We start from the raw sequence: 9,212 nt of genomic DNA, 5'->3' as shown, positions 1-9,212 counted from the left end.
CATAGGATGTCGTACCCAATAAATAAATTTGGATTTGGTCTCAATAAATAAAATTGGATTTAACATCATCAATAAATTGATTTGGATTTGTTGTCAATTTATTGATTTGGATTTAGCGGAAAAATTTTGAATTTTCCCGCCAAAAATTTGAAATTTGAATTTTAACCGCCACTTCCGGTCGCCATCTTGGATTACGTCACTTCCGGTAACCATCTTGGATTACGTCACTTCCGGTCGCCATCTTGGATTACGTCACTTCCGGTATGACGTCATCCCCCCTCCCCCTCCTCCCCTCACTCCACTGTGGTACCATAGTGACATACCCTAACTACTGTCGATTAACTACAAAAACCTTACTACAACAAGATCGAGTCAATGACAAACATTAACTGCTAACGGTTGCAATTATGGGTCATTTTCAACTGTTTAATATATACAATACAATAGGTGGATCCTCTTCAGGTATGGTGCTGGAAAATGTCGCAGATTCAAGCGAACATTATCAATCACGGTGACAGTTTCATATCAGTAACAGAATCGTATTCAAGGTCAGACAAGGACAACATCTGCCTATAATTCAAAGTCCATAAAACTTCGGTCGTGTGTATACAATTTCACCATCTCAATGCTGCTGCGCCTGATCTATACATAGTTTAACTTAAATATATTATCAAGGCACACTGGAGCCATCTTGATAGGCTACAAAATTAGATTTATTACATACAAAATGCCTGACCCATCTTATGATTTTCCCACCATTTTGGATGAACAACAACAACAAAAAAGTCTCAGCCAATCACTGAGCTTGAATTCTCACCCTCGCATGCCTGTGAAGGAAAGTAATCCCAGAAGGTGGCAGCACCATACGGGAAACAATTTAAGACGAAATTACTTAATTTACAAAATTAAAACAATGAAATACAATTGGTAACACTTGTTTCTGGTGGCTGTCTGTGACTTATGTTTTCTTTATATAAGCGTGAACGTCGAAGGGGTAAGACAAAAGCCCAGAAAAAACTTCGAGTCCTTTCGAAAATGATAATTTTGGACAAAAGCAAGTGTTCAAAATTGCCTGTTGAAGTTTGGTGCCGTGATAAAGGTGGACTTTACAAATTCAAGCCAGAATTCATGGATATGGTAAAATCAATTGATACCGAAATCATGAATTGTGTAAATGTAACCGAATTGCAAAAACATAAAAAAAGAATTATCAGGGTAAGTAAACAATGTTTTAAAATATTTTTTATTGCCCTTAAAACAAAAAATACACATCAAAATAAATTAAATGTTCATATTTTTCAGCTTACAACAGACAAAATTCTGCCAAACAAGGATCTTGAAGCAGTTTTTGTCGGACTTGTCACACAAAGTGTTGGATCAGAGGTGGCAGATGAACTGAGACTGAACATAGTTTCTGTTTGGACGGACTTTTTGCGTAAATACACTCATGCGCGCATAAATGGAATCATAAAGGGAATATACGTGAAAAAAAGTAGAAAAATCTGGTAAACGCCTGAAAGGAGGATCAAGCTTAAGAGAAACGCTTTATAATCTTGGAAAGACAAGAAACCCTAAACATTCTAAATCAACTCCTTCAACTTCTAAAAAACAATCTGTTCGTAAAGGAAATAAACGGTGACATGGTTATTAATTGAATAATAATACGATTCTTCATTTGATGTATATAAAGGTGTAGCGTTTGTGCAATTGTATGTATTTATTCAAATGTATTGAATTGAATTGAATGGAATAATATTTAGAGGGGGGCGGGATAGGTTTGTTAGATGTTACTCTATTTACTTTTGTTGAATTTAAGATGTATACTGTATATAGATATTGTGTATTGATATGTTGTATAGATGGGGGGTGGGATCACTTACTTTAAATGTGTATTTTTAACCGGCTAAGTATCCGTAAATTTTAATCATGCTGGTAGTGTCCGTAGCACGCGAGTGGCGGCGCTATCAGCTGGTGTGTCGGTTGTCATGTCAGTTGTTGGGCTAGCGGGGTGGGGTAACCAGGCTGAGCTGCCCGTTGTCATGCTGAGATGCTGGGGTCAACCGATTATCATTATTTAACGATATTAACTGTTTTACCGGTCGTATTGACTCCCATCATTTCAGTTTGGCAGTTGACAGCCAGACTTGGTAAGCATCAGTTGATTCGTCGGTCAGCTCCGGTCTTTGACCGGGCTGACCGACATTCACGTAATCGGTTCACTATTGATAATTAATAAGTCAGTCAGGCCGGCCGTCTCCTTTTTATCGTTTTCAACGATGATTGTGATCGACAGCTTGGATTTGTCTGAACTTCCATTAATTTACTCTTCGAACCGTATTTGCGTGATTTGATTGTCGATTCGAATTATATGATAATACGTTTACGTAATAGGTTTTTGTTCTTTTACGAGATACTTAGACGGTAGATTCGATAAAGAAAAGAATAAGTTATATAGTAGAATTAACCTAATATTTATTCACTTTGAATTATAATAAGAAAGTATGACTTTAATAAATTAATAATTAGATTCAGTATTTTATATGCGGCTTCAGACTTATCTATTGAGAATGGTCAGAACCTTAATAAGGACTGAGGAAAAATTATTTATGATATCAGCTTTTTGACAAGATTGAAATGGTGGAGACGAATAGCAGAGGACTATTTAGTAGGGACTTTGAGCCTACAGCCCATAGGTGGGAGAATCTATGGTAGGATTTTGGACTGCCATTAGTATGAAGTGAGGGTTACGGGATTATTCTATAGACCGGTCGAATGTAGGGTAGATCCAGGTATAATTTGGGGTGGCCAACTCAATTATATGCTGTGGGCCTTACGGGCATGTAAGATACATGTTGCTGAGGATAACCGTATACCGGAAAATAGGCTATTCGTGCTCGGTATGCACGATCTTAACATAGCAGACTATAATTTTCAAATCGTGGCTATTTTATAGATTTATCTCTCTCGGTTTCTCATGAGGATCATCTCTTGCGGTGAAATATTATTTCCCTTTTTGGTTTCACTACCAGAAATCATTCGACGTGAGCGAACTCCGTAGCGGGCTTGGAAGACTTTAGATTTTACCTTCAAGACCTCCTGACATATTAGATGAATGACGATTGAAGCAGCAAATTGATGAGCAGAAGAATGACCGCCATATTAGAAGAGAGAGGGCAGCACCGTGTTGCCCCCGTTTTCCGCTACAATTGGTGTCAGAAGTGGGATGATTCTTTTTGAGATTCCAGATTGAGAGATAATAATTTTTTTTATATAGCCTCGCAACATAACAGATACATATTTAAGTAGATTCTGACCTGTTCCCTTTTAGATAGAGTCGATAAGTTTTGCATAAAGTAGTATATGTAGTTAAGTTTTAAACAAGGACATACAATTTAGACTTCGTATTTTATACAGATTCGAAGTCGTACAAGTCAGCAAAAAAAAAAAAAATGAGTTATCCTGTGACTCGTGCATCGCGCGCTCGCATTATGCGTAGTAAAAGTTCGGAAGATTTATCAAGTCCAGACGGTCTTGTGAATAACGAGACGTCTATAATAGTTCAAGGTGATGTAGGTCCTGTTAGCAAGTCCGCGTCGTATCGGTCTAGTATGACTAGTAATCCGACAGGCCAAACGTTCTCTGGCGAGAGTCAAGATGGAACGTGGTCTCAAAGTAGTGGTTCGGCGGATGTAGGTAGAACAAGTTCTTACAGTTCCCGTAATGTAGAACCAAACGTGATCTGTAAGATAAAACCAGAAAATTATTCAGGTGACGGATCATGGCAAGATTACAGATTAGGGTTTGAAACAGTAGCGAGAATTAATCACTGGTCAAACGATGTTAAAGCCGACTTCTTATTCGCTTCATTACGAGGCGCGGCTAGGCAACTAGTTTGTACTAAGCTGGTTAACACGGAAAGATTAGAGTATCAAGAAATTTGTAAGATTTTAGACGCAAGATTTGGTCCAGGGGATTTCGCGGAAGTTCATCTGGCCGAACTGCGCAATCGAAAACGCAAGAGACACGAAAGTTTAAAAGAATTGGGACAAGCAGTAACAATTCTTTGTGCTCAAGCATATCCTGAATTCTCTTTGGTGCAAAGAGACAAGCTAGCCAGAACGCATTTCATCGAAGCATTGTCCGATGGTGAAATGAGAATGAGATTATGGCAATCAGATGTAAAGAGTTTTGATGAATTAATCTCATACGCGTTACGTTTAGAAAGTATATATATGATGGAATCATCGAATGATAGATTTCCAAGAGAAACATATGTAAGACAAGCAATAGTTTCAGATGAGGTTTCTGAGCTTAAGAAAGAAATGGCGAGTTTAAGAGAGGATGTGCGACGTATGTTCAATAGTCGCAGAAATAATTATAAATCTCAGTCAACACCATATAGAACAAGTAATAACGTAGTTTGTTATAACTGCCAGCAGAAAGGTCATATAGCAAGACAATGTACACAGCAGCCTTTAAACTCTCCCGCGCCGTTCAAAAGGGAGTAGGTTCGGCTAGAGTAAATAAATCAAGTCTCCCAAAGAATTTAGAGATTGAAAATAGACAAAAGAAAGATGATTCTAAAGTATACGTACTGTCCAAAAATGATAAATCACAATCGGCGATTTATTTGTCGGCAGTAGTCCACGGAGTGTCTGTGAAGTATCTGGTAGATACCGGTGCTCATAACACAATCATCAGTAATCGTTTGTATACTGAAATTATAAAGAATCACAAGATAAAATTAGAACAATCAACTATACGACTCTATGCAGCTGATCATAGTAGTATTAGAGTGAGAGGTACAGCGGTCATTCCCTTAGGCTTATTTGGTAAAAATATACCTTGGGAAGTGATAGTGGCCGAAATTAAAGAAGATGCAATTCTCGGAATGGATTTTCTGACAGCATATGATTGTCATATCCATTTAAAACAGCGTACGGTGACTTGTCAAGGTCATCAAATGCATGAGGAGCCAATAGCGCCTATTCACGAGAACGCAATATTAATTAGATCAACAGACAGAATTAAGGTCCCGCCTTTATCTGAAATAACGGTGCCGGGCTATATCGACGAGAAAGATAAACAGTACTTAGGCAAGTGGGCGATGGTGGAATCGAACCACAATTGGAAGTTAGGCCCTGAAATGTGTGTAGCACGTAGTGTAGTGGACACGGAAAAATCACAGATATTAGTTAGAATCGTAAATTTAGGCGATCAGCCGAGAGTATTGTATAAAAATACCTCTATGGCTAAAATATCAAGGGTAAGAGCTATATGGTCACGAGAAGAGGCAAGTGGTAAATCAGATCAAGTTAATCAAGTAGAGAGTAAAGAATCCTTAGAATATCTAGAAGACTTAATTAAGCGTAGTTGCGATGGTTTGAGCCCGGAACAAGCTAGAAAAGTGCGAAATTCAATTGTGAAATACGCGGATGTATTTGCGAAATCAGATACGGATTTAGGGGAAGCGAAAGGAGTTTACCATACTATAGATACAGGTTCAACGCCTCCTATCAAACAACGATTTCGGCGTTTACCATTAGCGAAACAAGTAGAATTAGATAAACTTTTGAAAGATATGATGGATTCTAAAGTGATCGAGAATAGTCAGTCACCATGGAGCAGTCCAATAGTATTGGTGACTAAAAAAGATGGTAACCTTAGATTTTGCCTAGACTATCGGGCTTTGAACGAATGTACAGTATCAGACTCCTATCCATTACCTCGAATTGATGATACGATAAGGTCTTTATCGGGAGCCAAGTATTTCTGTGGAGCCGATCTTCAGGCAGGTTACTGGCAAGTTCCGGTATCGCCTAAAGACAAAGAAAAGACTGCTTTTGTAGTACCGCAAGGTTTATATCAATTTAGAAAAATGCCTATGGGTCTCAAAAATAGTGGTCCTACTTTTGAGAGACTTATGGAGAGAGTACTGGAAGGCTTATTGAACGACATAGTCCTAGTTTATCTAGATGATGTCATTATATTTGGCAAAGATTTCGAATCAACTTTGATGAATTTAGAGAAAGTTTTGGAGCGCCTTCGAGCCGCGGGGTTAAAACTCAAGCCTAAGAAATGTCATTTTTTCAAAAGTAGTATTGAATTTTTAGGGCATGTAGTGTCAGACCAAGGCATTGCTTGTACAGAAGCGAAAGTTAAAGCAATCAAAGAATGGCCTCAGCCAGTAACTCCGTCGGGAGTGCGTTCTTTTATGGGATTAGCCTCCTATTATCGTTCGTTTTGTAAAGGGTTCGCTTCAATAGCTAAACCCTTATATACGCTTACAGAAAAAGGCAAAGAATTTAAGTGGTCACCTGAGTGTGACGTGGCTTTTACAAAGATCAAAGAATTATTAACGACAGCCCCTATATTGGCATATCCAGACCCGAACATATCTTTTATACTAGACACAGACGCTAGCAATACTGGTATAGGAGCAGTTTTGTCGCAAATTCAGGATGGAAAAGAAAGAGTGATAGCATACGCAAGTCGTACGTTAGCCAAGCCTGAAAGAAATTATTGTGTAACGAGACGGGAATTGCTGGCTGTAGTATCGTTCATTAAACATTTTAAATACTATTTGATGGGCAAGCGTTTCACTTTAAGAACAGATCATGCTTCTTTAAAGTGGTTAATGTCATTTAAAGAACCAGAGGGACAGATAGCGAGGTGGATATCCGTATTAAGCACTTACGATTTTGAGATCATCCATAGGCCCGGCAAGAATCATGGTAATGCCGATGCATTATCCAGACAAGAATGCATACAATGTGATCGTATAACAAGAAAGAACGAGGGTACCTGTAATGAAATGAGAGAGAGTAGTATAAATAACTTAGTATCGGAACAAGATATAACAGAAACTCGATATACGTATAGTCAATTCGCTCCAGAGGGCCATTGGCTATCTATGAATATCTCACAAGCTCAACGTAATGATCCGGAGTTCAAGTGGATATTTCCGTATATAGAAAGCAATAGCAAACCAGAATGGTCTGATGTGAGCGAATTAGGCGAAGATGCTAAGTTTTATTGGGCTCGGTGGCAACAGTTAAAGATTATAGATGATGTTTTATATATCCGTAAACAGAGAGAAGGATTTAGTGAATCCATTTTACTATTATTACCGAAAGATTATAGAGAAGAAGTTTTACACAGTTTACATAACTCTATAACTGCGGCACATCTAGGGATTCGTAAAACTTTAACAAGAGTGCACGGCCGTTTTTATTGGCATCACATCCGGCAAGATGTAAGAATGCACTGCTTGTGTTGTTTTGTATGTGGTGCTCGAAAGACACCAGCAGTGAAACCAAAAGCTAGCCTACAGTTATACAAAGTGGGTCTTCCAATGGAAAGAATAGCCATGGATATTTTGGGTCCATTACCGACTTCACGCAATGGAATGACCTATATTTTAGTAGTTTGCGATTATTTTACGAAATGGGTAGAAGCTTATGCTTTACCAGATCAGAGCGCAGAAACTGTAGCGTGTAAATTAGTTGAAGAATTTATATCAAGGTTTGGGGTGCCAAGAATAATTCATACGGATCAAGGTGCTAACTTTCAATCTAGATTGATGAAAGAATTATGTGTATTATTGGAGATAAAGAAGACGAGAACTTGCGCGTATCACCCACAGTCTGATGGATTGGTTGAACGATTCAATAGAACCCTACTAAATTGTTTAGCAATGACAATACAGGACGATCAAGAGGATTGGGATGAATGCTTACCTTATGTAACCATGGCGTACAGAGCCACAAAACATGACGTTACGGGTTATTCTCCTAATCACTTGATGCTTGGTAGAGAGCTTAATGAAAATGGCTCCTACGTTCGAGAGACTGTGGAAATGTTCATACTGCTTGCGATCATTATCAGAAGGCACGAATAAACGAAGACATCTGAGGAACTGCAGAAATAAAGCGTCGAGAAAAGAGAACGTTGGTATATCCGATACCCGATTATTTCAGTGCACGCTGTGCGTATTCAATTCGCATCGAGTGAGCCTGATGAAGGAACATGTAGAGAAAAGTCATCCGAAAGATTTGAATGCAGTTAAAGGGCATTCAAGCCGATTTATACGAACAGTAGAGCAAACGGAACGGTGTGAGAGAGAATTATTACCTGCAATTCCTTGTTCAGTAGTACAGAAAATTCCGATGGAAACGAAAACACAGTCAGAACCTATAATTGAAGTACCTGAAGTATCAATCGAGGAACTATTAGAAATTACCGGAAACTGGAAAGAAGAAACGACCGTAGTGACGCCGAGCCTAAGTCCTTTCAACAGTCCGCAGAAATTAATTCCGACAGAAAAGTTGCGACCAAAAACGTCAGAGCGAGATGCTAAACCATGGACAATTCCGTTGATACCAGTTGATGTGACGTCGGACCCGAGAAAGAAAATGATCGAACACAGGCACGTTGGCGAGATGTTTTGGGGGGAATTTGTCTTAGTTTATCCGGTAGGAAGCAAGGTGGAGTGTGAATTTTGTAATATTTTGAAGAAGAAGTTTTAATTAAATTGTTATGTAATATAGTTATTTTCTGGACGAGGACGTCCAGATCTGGAGGGGGGGTAGTGTAGCGTTTGTGCAATTGTATGTATTTATTCAAATGTATTGAATTGAATTGAATGGAATAATATTTAGAGGGGGGCGGGATAGGTTTGTTAGATGTTACTCTATTTACTTTTGTTGAATTTAAGATGTATACTGTATATAGATATTGTGTATTGATATGTTGTATAGATGGGGGGTGGGATCACTTACTTTAAATGTGTATTTTTAACCGGCTAAGTATCCGTAAATTTTAATCATGCTGGTAGTGTCCGTAGCACGCGAGTGGCGGCGCTATCAGCTGGTGTGTCGGTTGTCATGTCAGTTGTTGGGCTAGCGGGGTGGGGTAACCAGGCTGAGCTGCCCGTTGTCATGCTGAGATGCTGGGGTCAACCGATTATCATTATTTAACGATATTAACTGTTTTACCGGTCGTATTGACTCCCATCATTTCAGTTTGGCAGTTGACAGCCAGACTTGGTAAGCATCAGTTGATTCGTCGGTCAGCTCCGGTCTTTGACCGGGCTGACCGACATTCACGTAATCGGTTCACTATTGATAATTAATAAGTCAGTCAGGCCGGCCGTCTCCTTTTTATCGTTTTCAACGATGATTGTGATCGACAGCTTGGATTTGTCTGAACTT

General features: G+C 38.9%; 1 long non-coding RNA gene across 3 annotated transcripts; it reads right to left on the bottom strand.

Moving 5' to 3' along the window:
* Positions 1-2,547: 2,547 nt before the first annotated feature.
* Positions 2,548-8,853, bottom strand: LOC141914725 (uncharacterized). 3 transcript variants are annotated; one of them, XR_012620883.1, is made up of 7 exons: positions 8,781-8,820; positions 8,134-8,193; positions 7,740-8,015; positions 6,698-6,804; positions 5,727-5,819; positions 4,596-4,715; positions 2,548-3,739 (listed from the first exon to the last, which is right to left on the bottom strand). It is a non-coding gene; the product is annotated as an uncharacterized LOC141914725 (long non-coding RNA). The 3 variants fall into 3 exon arrangements; XR_012620884.1 differs by lacking the exon at positions 8,781-8,820 and having other exon boundaries at positions 7,740-7,918; positions 8,134-8,168; XR_012620885.1 differs by lacking the exons at positions 7,740-8,015; positions 8,134-8,193 and having other exon boundaries at positions 8,781-8,853.
* Between the last annotated feature and the right edge of the window lie 359 nt (positions 8,854-9,212).

This window comes from Tubulanus polymorphus, chromosome 1 (genome assembly GCF_964204645.1).
Source record: "Tubulanus polymorphus chromosome 1, tnTubPoly1.2, whole genome shotgun sequence".
Classification (NCBI taxonomy): domain Eukaryota; kingdom Metazoa; phylum Nemertea; class Palaeonemertea; order Tubulaniformes; family Tubulanidae; genus Tubulanus; species Tubulanus polymorphus.
Note: the sequence above shows the minus strand (reverse complement) of the source record. Positions and strands in the feature narration are given on the sequence as shown.